Source organism: Onychostoma macrolepis, chromosome 04, assembly GCF_012432095.1.
Source record: "Onychostoma macrolepis isolate SWU-2019 chromosome 04, ASM1243209v1, whole genome shotgun sequence".
NCBI lineage: Eukaryota > Metazoa > Chordata > Actinopteri > Cypriniformes > Cyprinidae > Onychostoma > Onychostoma macrolepis.
Window position 1 is genome coordinate 22,204,454 of NC_081158.1, and position 14,538 is coordinate 22,218,991.

Below are 14,538 nucleotides of genomic sequence, written 5' to 3' on the forward strand. Positions count from 1 at the left end.
AACATATGCACATGATCATCATTTTAATGATGAAGGATGGGTCCTAGATGAATCTGCTTCCTTTCAAGGTTTCCACCAACACCTCACCACCGATAGACATTTTATTTCCTTGACATTCACCTACTGCTCACTGGGGCTCAAATATTTGATAGGAAATTTCTCTATTTGATGCTATTCCCTGTTTATTAGGGCCAAATGTTTCAATGAAACATACATTTTCTGTATAGCTGCTTTAAAAATATATGTATTGTAAAAGTGATATAGAAATAAAATGTGAAGTGAATTGAATGTATGCATCCAAGTATCTAACCTTTGAATAATTCCAACATGCATGCGTCTTCAGCTTGGTATTGAAGATTGAAATTGTTGTAAGTAGAAAAATCAGCTGCAAGCCCAGACAGAAAAGCTGGCTGGATGCCCTCACAAATGATGTGCTCCTCAAGGCTGATCATCCAGTGCTGGATTCTTCTTCCTGGTGTTTCACCTGAACCTTTAAAAAGAAAAACACATTTAATGTTTTAATTTAATTCACATTTAATTTCAGCATTGACATAACATTAATTTGACATTGCCAGATTACAATTGAATGCAAAGAAAACTAAAATCATTGTAAACAGTCACAGAGTTCAGCACTTCTAACATAAGAAAAGCATTTCAACATGGACTGGTCTGGACAGACCTTTAAGTCAAAATGTGTATACTGTAAATTGTGTATTGTAAAATTTATTTTCATTTATATTCAGACAACAAAGAAAGCCCATCCACTGAAAGTCCACACAAGTGCATGGTAAATAAAAACTCAATTTCAAACATGCTAGCTTTACACATGAAAACATTGGTTCTCATACTTAGCTTTCGTGTTTACATTTTTAAGTGCTCCAAGCATATGATTTCCGATTCAGAAATCCAGCTAATAAGTATTCTATCACTTTAAATACAAAACCAACATGGATTGATGCAAAAACATAACCAACATAAAAACAATATAAGCACAACAGTAAAAATCCCCCTTAGAATAAGCATGTCATACAAGAACATGCTTACCCAAATTTGCAATCACAATGACACCGAAATTTTGAGTTTGTTCGTTTGTTTTTTTCAAACAGTGGAGGTTTAACGCGTTAGCAAATTCTGCAAACTGATAGCCTATTAGCAAACAACACCGGCCATTTCAGCATGTTACAGAGACATCGATGTGATTTCAATGCAACAGTGTTTGAAAACTTAACTTTGCATAGGAATTATCTCATAACGAATGAAACTCACCCTGTAATTGGGAATAATATAATCCGAGTCACAGAGTCAGAAATCCAGTTGCACTCGATGATGTCGCATTTGGCGCGTTTATCACTGAAAAGAGCAAATAAAAGATAGTGTCACTTCCGATATCCACTATACAGATTAGTTGCAGTAGCAAATGTAATGTATTTTGTCTATGAAATCGCGCAAAGCAAAGGGGAATTGACCTGTTAACAAGACGGATGAAAGTCCCGGCGTGCTCACTGCAGTTTACAAAAATACTGGATAGTAATGTTTTATTTCCTTCGAGTTATAAATACAGTAGAATGCCGTTATATTGTGTCTACGTCATTTCACAAAAATGAAAAAAACAGTAATGTACTGCTTTTGAACATAACAGGATTATACTGTTGAAATTCTGCCGTAAATTAACAGCAATTTTTAACAGTGTAGGTTTCTTAGTTTTTTTCTTATCAGTTATGTTTACTAGGATTGTATGTTACATCTAATGGTGTTAAATTAATGTTTATTGCATATTTCAGTTTAATAAGTCTCACCATCATGGTGTTTAGTGTTTGTGTGAATGACACTGTGCACCTTCTATATATGTTATTATTTAAAAGCTGCTTGTGATGGGCTTTGGTTCATCATGTGACTTTCTCGTCACCATCTGCATTTGGTGGTTATCAGTGTATTTCAAAGGTACAAAACAGATTTCAGTACTTCAATAGGTTGGTATATATTAACATTATATCAGTTAATGAAATGATGGTATTTAACTGTAAATTTAGGTTAAAACCGTAAAACCTAAAATGTTGCTACCGTATTTTTTACGGTAGAATTCCGGCAACCACAGCTGCCAGTTTTTTACCGTAAATTTTACAGAATGTTTTTTACAGTGTAAGGCACAACACTCAACACAACACTCAAGTTTCCCTGACTTAGCCTAACATGTGTTGAACCTGGAATTTTCTTATATCAAATGTAATCTATAAAATGTTTGCTTCAAAAGAAGTGGTTAAAAGAACTGTCTGTACAAAAATGAAAATTATATTATTATTTACTCACCCTCTTGTCGATCCAAACTTGCATGGCATGAATTGTTCTGTAAAACAAGGAGAAAAGATGATGCAAGAATAGTAAATGAATACAAAATGATCTTTTTTTTCACCTCAGCTTTTGGAAGTCATTTGTAGTACATGTCTCAAGATGGTATTCAAAGACTCCGGTAAACACTAGATGAACATTTCACATAATTATGCTTCCTGCAGAACCAACATCCTCTTTCCTGAAAGGCTCAGAAGTGCAATAAACAAAACTTGACATAGCTTAAACACCCTACAGACATTATAAAAATTTCAGCTGAAAACTTTTATCTCAACGCTCGTGAAGACTGTTAGTGCCTTCATTAAAGGTTTTATGAGTCAGCCTGCTGTTGTGGCACTAGATTCAATCTCTGACATTTTTTTGTGCATTTCTTTCAAAACACTTCTAGTGAAAAATGTCTTTTCCATTTTAGGTCTTTTATCCACCAAACTTATAACCTTTTTAATGATGTTTACCTGAGCCTTAGAGCAGCTGTTTAATCAGAAATTGTTTTCATCATGAGACGAGTTTGCTTTGGGGATCCTAGCAGGCTGTAGACTTTAGCTCAGAAGTCTGCTTTGGAGTACTTGCTCATAAATACCTGCACAGGAATCAATAATAGAGTTTGAGCATGAGAGAGTGAGTTTTGCACAAAATTTCAGTATTGTAACTAGCATTGAATTATGTTTCAGTGAAACAAATTGAGTAGAATTGCAAAGATAGAGCACTGTAGCATCCTTTTTAAATGTTTCTTTTCTTAAATGAATGCAGTGTAAAAAATCTTGTGTAATATAACTTGTGTTTGTTTGTTTGCTGGTTTTTATTGTATTTTTTTAATCGTAAAATAGCCTAAGATGCTGACATGGCATTAAATAAAAATGTACTTCTATACTATATAACTATGAATGCACAGTATATAATAAATAGGAAATAAGTAGAAGCCTAAGCTAACTAGTAGAGTTTTTTGAGTTTTTTATTTTAAATTACTGGGTCACATTATTGTTTGGTTTCATATTGCACTTCATGTGATAGATATACTTCATGTGGACACTGATTGTTTGTACAGTAGCTTATGTTTTAAGAAACATTTTGGATTTTGTAAGGTTGGCTAATCTGATGCTAATCAAGAGTTAGCATACAGCTAGCAACCAACTTGTCAGATTGTCACTGGCCATATGTCACTGGCATTGCATAATTGGTTGTTCAAGCTTATTATTACATTATTGTATGAAGACATCTGGATATGTTTTTTTTTATCAGCATTGTTATTGTTAACTAAGGAGAAAGTTTACAGAACAGTTTTCATCTAAAAATGGAAAACTTTTTATGTGTTTTGGCCATTCACAACAACATTTTGGAGGCTTGAAAACACAAACTTTTGAAAACAGGTTTCAAAGTGGACGTTTTAGAAAATGATACTATTATAATCTCCATATAAACTAAAATTATGTGAATTTGTGAAACTGTTTACACATGCGCATGCGTTTTTATTTGTTCTGTCCATATGTATGTGTAGGTACATAGTATTTTTAGTCCTTTTTGTGGACAAAGTTGTTGTCTGTACACAAAAAAAAATTCAAAAATGAAAAGTAAAAACTTTTCCATTTGTACTACAATGTTATGTAAATGTGCCCTAAAATTAAAACTATTAAAAATAATTGTAGTTAATTAAAATACTGACTGTGGTGTTTTCAATCACACACATTATTTCATTACTCTCACACTGACTATCTTTAGACCGTATGAAGGCCCTGATGAACCTCATTAACTAATTGTCTTCATCAGGGGACTGCATGTCGTTTCAGATAGTACAAGTGCCCTCTCACACATCCCGAAAGACAATTTCAAAGACATCCATTAATACTTTCAAAACATTTAATCTGCCTCTCAATAAAAATAAAGGGCAGTTTTATAGCTGTTTACAAATGATGTTTTAAACTGTCACAGTTGATTCCATCATATCTGTAGGTTGCAGGTAAAAATATAGATAGTCACACACTATTGGCCAGATGTCAAATCAGAAAACAACTTGAAATGTTGCTAACCTCTTTATTTTTTCCCGCCAGGTGTAGCATGAAAGGGCAGATATGAATTCTGAAGTGTCTTTGTGATGGATGCCAACATCATTTATTGCTGTCTGTCTCATTGTTACATCTTTAGAGGGTTGTGATTCAAAATGCCCCTTGAGGTAGGTTTTTGTTTCCCAACCTTGAGTAAACCAAAAACACTAAGCATTCTGGGAAATGTTTTCCTTTCACACACAAGACATATTCAGAATACAGTATGCTGAGAAACAATGTCTTCAGGTGCAAATCATCCTCTGAAATGTCTGTTTTGCATTGATATAGGAAGGCAGGGTGGAAAATGAACACAGCAAGTACCAAATACTGGTAAACACTGAATAAAATGTTATTGCATGTAAAACATTATTATTGCATTAAATCAATTATATATTATAGTGATAAACTGACCCTTGCTGGTGTAAGTAACAAGCACAACTCAACTAAAACAGCAACAAAGCATTTACATGTCTTTAAGGGGAAAGTCAGCTTAAATCAAGTCAGTTTAAATTTAATTTAATCTGAGGCTAGAATCAGAAGAGAGCATATGTGGATTTGAATTCTAAATGCCAATTCAATGCACATTATAATGGACATTAGTTTTGATGGCTGTATATGAATGACATTTGGCAGCATATGAACCCTTTAGCAATGTACACAGAGGATCGTATAATTATAAGTCACTCGTGTTGGTTCTCATGCACTACATGGAAGTGACTGTGGTTGGAGATCAAGGTTATCAATTCCCTGCAGATATTTTGCGAGTTGCGACATATATGCAGGTGAGAGATGAGCTCCGACTCGCTGAATTCCACACTCTTTGGATGAGTATGTCAAATGAGTGGTGAAAGGCTGCCAGCTGATGTGAGCGATGCCGCATATGACAGCAAGTGACTTTCAAACCTGCTGTTGTACAGGTTTTTATCTCATCAAAATGAAATCACAGCTTTATGCTTTAATGGCATATTAATAAAATACTTTATATTATTTATATAATATGAATAAACTATTTATACGCTGGCTAACACAAATTTGGAATAATTAAGATTAAAATGTTTTTTTAAAACAATCTTACGCTCACCAAGACTGCATTTATTTAATCATTATTATTGGGAAACATTTTAAAAATTTAAAATAAACACCAAATCAGAATGGTTTAGAATGATTTGTGAAGGATCATGTGACACTGAAGACTGGAGTAATGGCCACTGAAAATTCAGATTTGCATTTACAGGCTTAAATTATATTTTGAAATATATTAAAATAGAAGAAAATGAAATAATATTTCTGATTTTACTGTATTTTTGATTAAATACACCAGCTTTGCTGAGCCTTAGAGGCTTGTTTTCAAAGACATTTAAAAAAAATCATACTTATTGTAACAAATTCGGTCCGTGGTTTTCCATCCAATTGCCACCAGAGGTCGCTCTCCCATTATACTGACTCTCACACCACACAGACTGTTACACATCACCCTGGACTACATTTCCCATGTTCCATTGCACTGACTGGATCCACCTGCAACCAATCACACGCTCACCTGAAAGCTATTTCACACACTATATAACACTAGGGCTGGGCAGTATATCGAGTTTGTGCGATATATCCTTTACAAACGATACGATATGAGGCAATACCGTTTATATCAATATACTGTACAGTAGTTTGAAAACGAGAGCATCTGAAAATACAGTGGAGGACACAGACTGAGTTACTGTGGAGAAAGCGCATAATACAATTTGTTCTAAACATGTGACAAACTTTATATGACTAAAACTAAAAAACTCGTAAGATATAGTCTAGAAGCCTATAGTTTAGTTTCAGTTTAAAACGACTTTGACAGAAGGCTGCGTGTGCCGATGATAGAAACTTGCACTGTTTAATGTGTTTGAGATGTGCTGTTTTCCTTAATGAATAACTTACATTTCACAGGTAGGCTATATTCTCCTTCTGTAAACGTTAGAAAGCCATGGAAATATTTCCATTTTGCTGTCAGAAGTGCATGAGCCTTCTGCTTTGAGATTCTTCGCTAAACTTCACAGACTTCATTGAACTAGCGAAATAGGAGCGCAATAATTCTGACTAAAATATACATTTTGCTGAAATATTTGTAGTTTGACAATAAATGTGTCATATGTAGAATTTTAAACCTACAAGTAAGTGTATTTGTATGATAGCACTAACTGTAATGTGACTGTAATGGGGTAATCAAAACAGCCTTTTTACTCTGTGCTTTTTTTTTAATTCTTCTGCTTTAAAAACATTATTTTTGTTTTTAGATTGCAGTGTTAGAATGTAATTTTAATCCTTTTTAACATAATATATGGTTACATTCACTTTATTTGTTTAAGTCAAATACAAAAGCATAGAAAATACCGAGATATATACCGTATACCGCAAATCAGCCAAAAAATACAGAGATATGAATTTTTGCTCATATCTCCCAGCCCTATATAACACCCACTCAGATCCTGCTCAAGTCACCGAGTATTGTAAGCACATATCGCTACCCTAGCTGATAGTTGCTTTACAGAGCCTGTCTTAGTTTTCATAGTCATAGTCTTGCCTTGCCTGTTTTGGATTGTGTTTTGCCCCTGCCTGGATTATTGCTGTGTACCTGGATTATCTCTCTTTGCCTTGCCCTGTTGGATACTGTTCGCTGATCGAAGACCCACGCTTGGGTGGATAAGATCTATGTGGATAATAGCTACTTTGAACAAAACCCACTTTTATCTTATTGACAAAGTACGTGAATTAGTGGTCATGATACTGGAATTTCTAACTTCAAAACCTTGAAAAATATCAATATTAAAATTCCCCTGAACCGGAAAATGCAACAGACTTCAGTGTTGTGATATTTCCAAGTGAAATGGAATACTGAATAAAGGGCGGGGTTTTATTTTGGTGCACCTCCTCTCTTGTTCTTAGCAGATTCACGGTTGGATAGAAGTGGTTAAGAATATCTGCTTATGTCTGACATCACACTTCACCGCTTCTAGGTCCAAACTCTCTACCAAACGCCCCAAGAAAACACCAAACTGTGCTAATATAATACTGAATAATGATAACCCTAACCTTTATCTCCATACTGAAACCCCAGATGGCCAGACAGTGATTCAGTTAAAATATTAGTGTCTGAGACACTGTGAGCACGGAGACTGTAGTGTGCATAGCAAATTTTTAAATGCTTTGCTTAAATATGTAATATTCATTAAATAGTGCTCATAAATGGCTGTTGAAAATCGTATTCTCAAGTGAAATGAGTAGAGGCATGGACCTGGAAACAGCAGTCCTTACTTCATGATTTAACAAGAGGCTTCTCCCCAAGCCGTCAAACTGACGTCACCAGAGAGAGAATGCCATTCCAGAGCGGAAACAAATTTTCAGTTTTTGATTAAAGATTTTATTCCCCCTGGTGTATTGACATGCACGGTTTAATTGTTCACCAAAAGACTAGTAATGTGCACTAAAAAATAAGTAGGGTCATTTTTGATTTCATGACGACTTTAATCATTTTCAATACCATTGGCAAAACTACTTTCCTGTAGCTCAAATAGTAGAGCATGGCGCTAGCAACGCCAAGATCATGGGTTCGAATCCCAGGGAAAGCAAGAGCTGATAAAATGTTAAAAAAAAAAACTGTACCTTGAATGCAATGTAAGTCGCTTTGGATAAAAGCGTCTGCTAAATGCGTAAATGTAAATGTAAATGTACATACTGTATACTGCCATACAGATATTTTAATATCTACATTTTTTTTTGACAATCCATTTTTTCAAGGCAATCATTATTTCAAGCTTTGAGTGGTTTAATCCTTAAGTCTTCTAAAAAGACACGTTCACTTTATATGATGAACAGATATTAAAATAGTCTTTTATTTACATACATATAAACATTGATCGATTACCATTACAAAAATCTCAATCTTAAACATTTGCTCATTCTGTGTATTTGTGTCTTTTAAAATAGGGTAACTTTGTTGCTCACAGCACAAGGAAGCATGATTTCAAATTTGATTTCAAACTGCAATGATTTTACAAAAAAAGACAAATGCACAGTCAGTAATAAAATTATAAAACAAATTAATTCAGTTAAGTTGAGGTATTCGAAATATGACAACACTGAATTTTTATAAGCAGTGATTTAAGAGCCATATATGTTATTTATTTAGATAAATGCAACATCAGATGGCTTTGACCTGTAATGTCTGTACAATGTAGTGATGCAGTTAGACTATGATATATACAAATCATACAAATATCCCATTCTGAAACATTTCTAGCATAAACTTACATTGTAAAGAAATTAAAGTTCCATCTTTGATTGTTGAAAGACTTTCTGGTGCATTTCACTTACAGCCAATAAAATTTCCCAGTAGCATTTTCATCGGTCAGACATGGATCTATTCTGAATGGTTGATAACGTTTGACAAAGTTTAATCTAGGAGTAAAGAGAAATCATTTCTAGCACGGGGGATCGCGATTGCACAAAGTCTGAGTGTGCACAAGCAATATCGGAGTGAGAAGACATTAGGCCTATTTGAGAGCTCGCATCCAGTTTTCTGCGATTACATGACTGTGTTCTCATGTTACAATAAAGCAGTCGCCACATTTGCGCGGGAATGATTAAAATTATGCGGAATATCTGCAATCCCGCGTGGATATTCAGACTCTGTAACTGACAGGAGGCGGATGCGTGTCAAACTCACTGTCAGAAAGAGCGAGACGCAGCTTGTATCGGTGTATTTACGGTAGATACTGTGGAAAAATTAGTAATGGAACCGTATCAGATATTTCAGTATCGGCATCAAAATCTGGATATTAGTTTGTTTCTCCAAACTATGAATCCATAAATTACACTAAGCTCCCTCACTGTCCGATCAGCTCTTTAACCCTGTTGCAGCGGCGGCGGCTTTTCCCGGATCAGATATCAGGGCTTTTATTGGTCCCTTTACGGATGTGTTTATTGGCTACTGAAGTGCCGTCAAAGGTTTGAATATCAATTCAAATTGTGGGCGTACTCAGTAACGAACTATGATTTCAAAGTAACGAAGTAGATTATTTTGCTTAATTTGTGCAGGTAAAAGTACAGCTTTAAAAATATACTCAAAAAAGTACAAGTACCCGAAAAATCTACTTAATTACAGTAACCTGAGTAGTTGTAATTCGTTACCTCCACCACTGGTAATACTTATATATTTTTAAATGTCTCACAGTAGTAGTAGAGAGAACAAAATATTCAGGAGAGACCACAAAAGGCTCAGTGTCACTGTGAACATCAATAAAAAGCTGATATTAATGTGTAAAACTTAGTTCAGGTTCTACCAGGTGGTGCATGTAGGCCTGGTCGCTGTTAAATCACACTGTATGATTTCATTCAGCTTTGCATAGAAGACGTCATTAGCAGGCCTATTTTTAACTCTCCCATCTGAAGTTTAAGCTCTCACATCTGAAGTTTTGTCAGAAACAAAGACAGCACGAGGCGGGAACATCGATGTGTGCCAGAGAGAACAGCTGTTTCATCCACACTGTGCGGGGTCCAATGACGCTGATCTCCTTATAACATCACATACAGCTCAAGATCAACAGAATTAAAAAGACTGGACAAGAAAATGCTAAATTATATCTCAACATTTTTCAGCTTTTATACTGATATTGAATTCAAATTTGCATGTGCAGTGTATAGTTTTGATGCCAAGAACTATACATGCACAGATATAGCAATATAAATTATTTACCTGATTTTATTTTTTTATGGACTTATATCATATTTTTTATGATTTTTGTTGAATCAGACTGCTTGGAGGAAATGATTCACATAAATGAATCAAACTTCTCTAACCTTACTAACACAATCTCTAGATCTCATTCGCCTCATGTATCCCTTTCATTTCCTACCTTCTCTCTTTCTGTTCCATAGTTCATTGTCAAAAAAAGTCAAAAAGAACTATATAAAAAAGAAATGATGTAATCCTATCTTCAGCCAAAACCTGATGTAACACAGGTCGCAGCATGAGCCTCTGTTCGTGTCTCTCTCTCTATATTTCTGTTTCTCGGTCAGATTTTGTATCCGTACGGGTCACCATCCAGCCCAGAATGGGATGGTACAAGAGCACTTGTCATGTCCTCTGGGGCTCCAACAGTTCTTTTCTTTCCCCATACATCAATGTTTCTACTGCTGCTATATGATGAAATCTCTTGTATATTAGCAAGAGCAGCCTGGGGATTTTTTTCCTTCTTCTTTTCTTCAATTTTAAGCAATGAGATCATGACAACCTCTTCAAACTTAAAGTGAAACATATATAACTTGTGCAATATGTGACCCTAGACCACAAAACCAGTCTTAAGTCGCTGGGGTATATTTGTAGCAATAGCCAAAAATACATTGTATGGGTCAAAATTATAAATTTTTCTTTTATGTCAAAAATCATTAGGATATTAAGTAAAGATCATGTTCCATGAAGATATTTTGTAAATATCTTACCGTAAATGTATAAAAACATAATTTTTGATTAGTAATATGCATTGCTAAGAACTTCATTTGGACAACTTTAAAGGCGATTTTCTCAATATTTTGATTTTTTTGCACCCTCAGATTCCAGATTTTCAAATAGTTGTATTTCGGCCAAATATTGTCTGATCCTAACAAACCATACATCAATGGAAAGCTTATTTATTCAGCTTTCAGGTGATGTATAAATCACAATTTCGAAAAATTGACAGTTAAGACTGGTTTTGTGGTCCAGGGTCACATATGTGTTAGATAACGGGTTTTCATACACATCCAGTCTAAGCAAATCTCTTTCAGAGAAGAACTGAGAATGCCTTTTTAATTGCAGTTTAATTACGAAATTAAGGTAACAACAGAATGCAGAATTGTCATAACATCTTATATGTTCATAAAATAAAATCTAATTTACTAAATACAATGAGATGTATAAATACACACACTACCATTGAAATTTTTTTGCACCAGCAAGATTTAAAAAAAAAGAAATGAATTCTTATATTTAGCAAGAACAGGTTAAATTGATCAAAAGTGACAGTAAAGACATTTATTTTACAAAATGCATCATAATAATACACTGATAATAATAAGAAATGTTTCTTGAACAATAAATCAGCATATCGTTACACTGAAGATTCAAGTAAAGGCTGCTGAAAATCCAGCTTTGCCATCACAGGAATAAACTATATTTTAAAATATATGAACATAGAAAACACTTTTACATTGTAATAATATTTCTGTTTTTATTCTATTTTTGGTCAAGTAAATGCAGCCTTGATGAACAGAAGACACTTATATGAAAAACATTAAAAAAATCTCACTTCCACTATATGCGACTTATAGATTGAGATATTTCTGGCATTTTCTAGCAACACAAGTGATAGAAACAGTTGTTAAGAATTATGTCAATGAACAGTAACTTGTGTGGCGACTACCAGTGGTAATGCAGACAGTCATCAAAAAATCAGCCACCTTGTACAGTTAGATGCTGCACGCCTACAAGAAAGCAACATCTCAGTGACTCGATTCCATCACTGTCAGTGTGAACAGAGAGACCTTTTTCTCTCTCGCTGCCTTATGTCATGTGGATATTTGTTGTACCTATTTCTTCTCTAATACAACAGTCTGTCAAGATCAGACATGACCCATTCACCAAGTCAACAGCAAAAGCGCAGACAGCCATTTCCATCTTGATGTTTGTACTGGCTCATGTGTGCTCTCATTCTCTGGCTCTTTTAGTGCTATTTTTATCTTGCAGTGTGAAATAAAGAACTACAAAGCATCTTAACACCCTGATTGTGTTTAATGTTGTATGTAATGAAGTGCCTGAAAGGTTTTTGTCTACCGCCATTTTTTGTCCTCCCAAATCTCGCCCTCTCTCCAGAGTTCAAAATTGTAGCAAAAGAGGTGTTTAAACACCGGAAACATGCTCAATGGATGGTTGGATATTAAGCATTAAGACAGTTATTCTGCCTGAGTGAAATATTGGCATGCTGGGGCCACTTAAAATGCTTAAGCACCTTTCAGTATGCCGTGTGGTCTGCCTGCCAAATCCAGAGGAGCTGAGCTCCTTAATGCTTCGCCTTTCTCACTGCTCTCTCTGCGACTGTAGCCAACACATGCTCTGCATGCAGAGCCTGCAAGCACTGCAAAAGATAAAAGCTTCCATGGAGACATAACACTCCTTTAGTAGTCAAACATGCAGTCAGCATTGCCGGAGAAGGAAGGTACAAGTGGCTTTTTGCTTATGTTGCAGACTTGAAAGGTTAAATGGTGACAGTCTTGTCTGGTAGTGTGCTTGCCTTAAAGAGATAGTTCACCAAAAAAAAAAAAGAAAATTTGCTGAAACTCTCAGGCCATCCAAGATGTAGATGAGTCTGTTTCTCTATCAGAACAGATTTGGAGAAATTTAGCATTACATCACTTGCTCACCAATGGATCCTCTGCAGTGAATGGGTGCCGTCAGAACGAGAATCTGAACAGCTGATAAAAACAACACAATAATCCACAAATAATCCACATGACTCTAGTCCATCAATTAGAGTAGTGTGAAGCAAAAAGCTATGTGTTTATAAGAAACGAATCCATCATTAAGTATTTAACTTCAAACCATTGCTTCTGGTTAAAATGCAAGTCCTCTATCCATTTCTCCAGTGAAAAAGTAATCTTGTTTTGGCAGGAATGGAATATGCACAGATCAAACACTGTTAACAAACAAAACCAGTCCAAGACGGTTCTAAACAAATATGTCAGTGGATTTTGATGTGAGAGGACAGCATGGAATGGACTTGAGAGAAAGTATTATTATGGATTATGGACTCATATTTTGACCAGAAGCAACAGTTTGAAGCTAAAATGCTTTAATGATGGATTTGTTTCTTACAAACACAGCTTTTCACTTCACAAGACATTAATGGACTGGAGTCATGTGGATTATTGTGATGTTTTTGAACTCTAATACTGATGGCACCCATTCACTGCAGAGGATCCACTGGTGAGTAGAAATGCAGAAATGTGAAGCTTATAATTTTATAATAACAATTATTCTGTAAAACTGGTGCATTATTTATGTAAATTTGTTCTTGTTTCATTGTTTATCGTAAATTTGTTCTCTTCATTTTACAGACATTTTAGGGTTTTAGGCATCACATTATCATGGCACACTTTTTGCAGAGTTTAGTAAGTGATTTTCAAGATCAGGTTAACATATATATTGTCCATGTCTTGGGCCTATGCTATTGAGTATTTTAGCATTTTTTAAGTGCTTCACTGTAACCCAAATTTACTCAAGTAGAAAAGGACAAGTAGAAATTAATTTTGTGGAAATCAAAATTACGCCCCAAATACTAAAGTATTGAGTAGTATTGAACCCAGAATATTCCTTAACACATCTGCAGTCTGCATTCAGCTTTTCTTCTTGTGAAGGACTGTTAAAATCTAACTATCCAATTTGTGCACCTCTAAGAGGTGTTGTTGCTCAGGGAATGAAATGTGAGAGAACTTACAGATAAAGCTTTGATAACTCCCATAAGAAATCATTTTCACAGTAGATTATCACTGATTTCTCAAAATAGCTTGTCACAAGAGCCGTGCAGAACAAGAAGCGTGCAAGGCATAAAGCTAAAGAGAATCCAACAAGAATCGGTCAAATCAAGAAAATGCAGTTAAGAGCTGATAAGCCTGGCGCAATTACTAATGCCAATAACCAAGAGCATAGACTGAAATGGGAAATCTCTGAAACTGAAAATCTCAGGTTGAAAGGTGAAAATAGGATAATAATAGCCCATCTCTCCTCAACAAGCCACACATTTTGAGCTATTACTCATGTCTGTTGCATGTAGCACTGAAGTTCAATAAATAGGAATACTGTACAGTGAAAATTTTTAAATGGAATTTTCAGAGTTGAGCTTAGTGCAGTTTAGTGCATAGTGCAGCTAGCTACTTTTATTAAAATATATTAAAATAAATAAAATAAATAAAATAAATAAAATAAATAAATAAATAAATAAATAAAATAAATAAATAAAATAAATAAAATAAATAAAATAAATAAAATAAATAAAATAAATAAATAAAATAAATAAAATAAATAAAATAAATAAAATAAATAAAATAAAATAAAATAAAATAAATAAAATAAATAAAA

The 14,538-nt window shown here is 34.5% G+C and overlaps 1 long non-coding RNA gene across 1 annotated transcript; it reads right to left on the reverse strand.

Annotated features, from left to right (window-relative positions):
* Positions 1-338: 338 nt before the first annotated feature.
* On the reverse strand, positions 339-1,587 carry LOC131539335 (uncharacterized). Its single transcript, XR_009270828.1, has 3 exons — positions 1,467-1,587; positions 1,267-1,350; positions 339-490 (listed from the first exon to the last, which is right to left on the reverse strand). It is a non-coding gene; the product is annotated as an uncharacterized LOC131539335 (long non-coding RNA).
* Between the last annotated feature and the right edge of the window lie 12,951 nt (positions 1,588-14,538).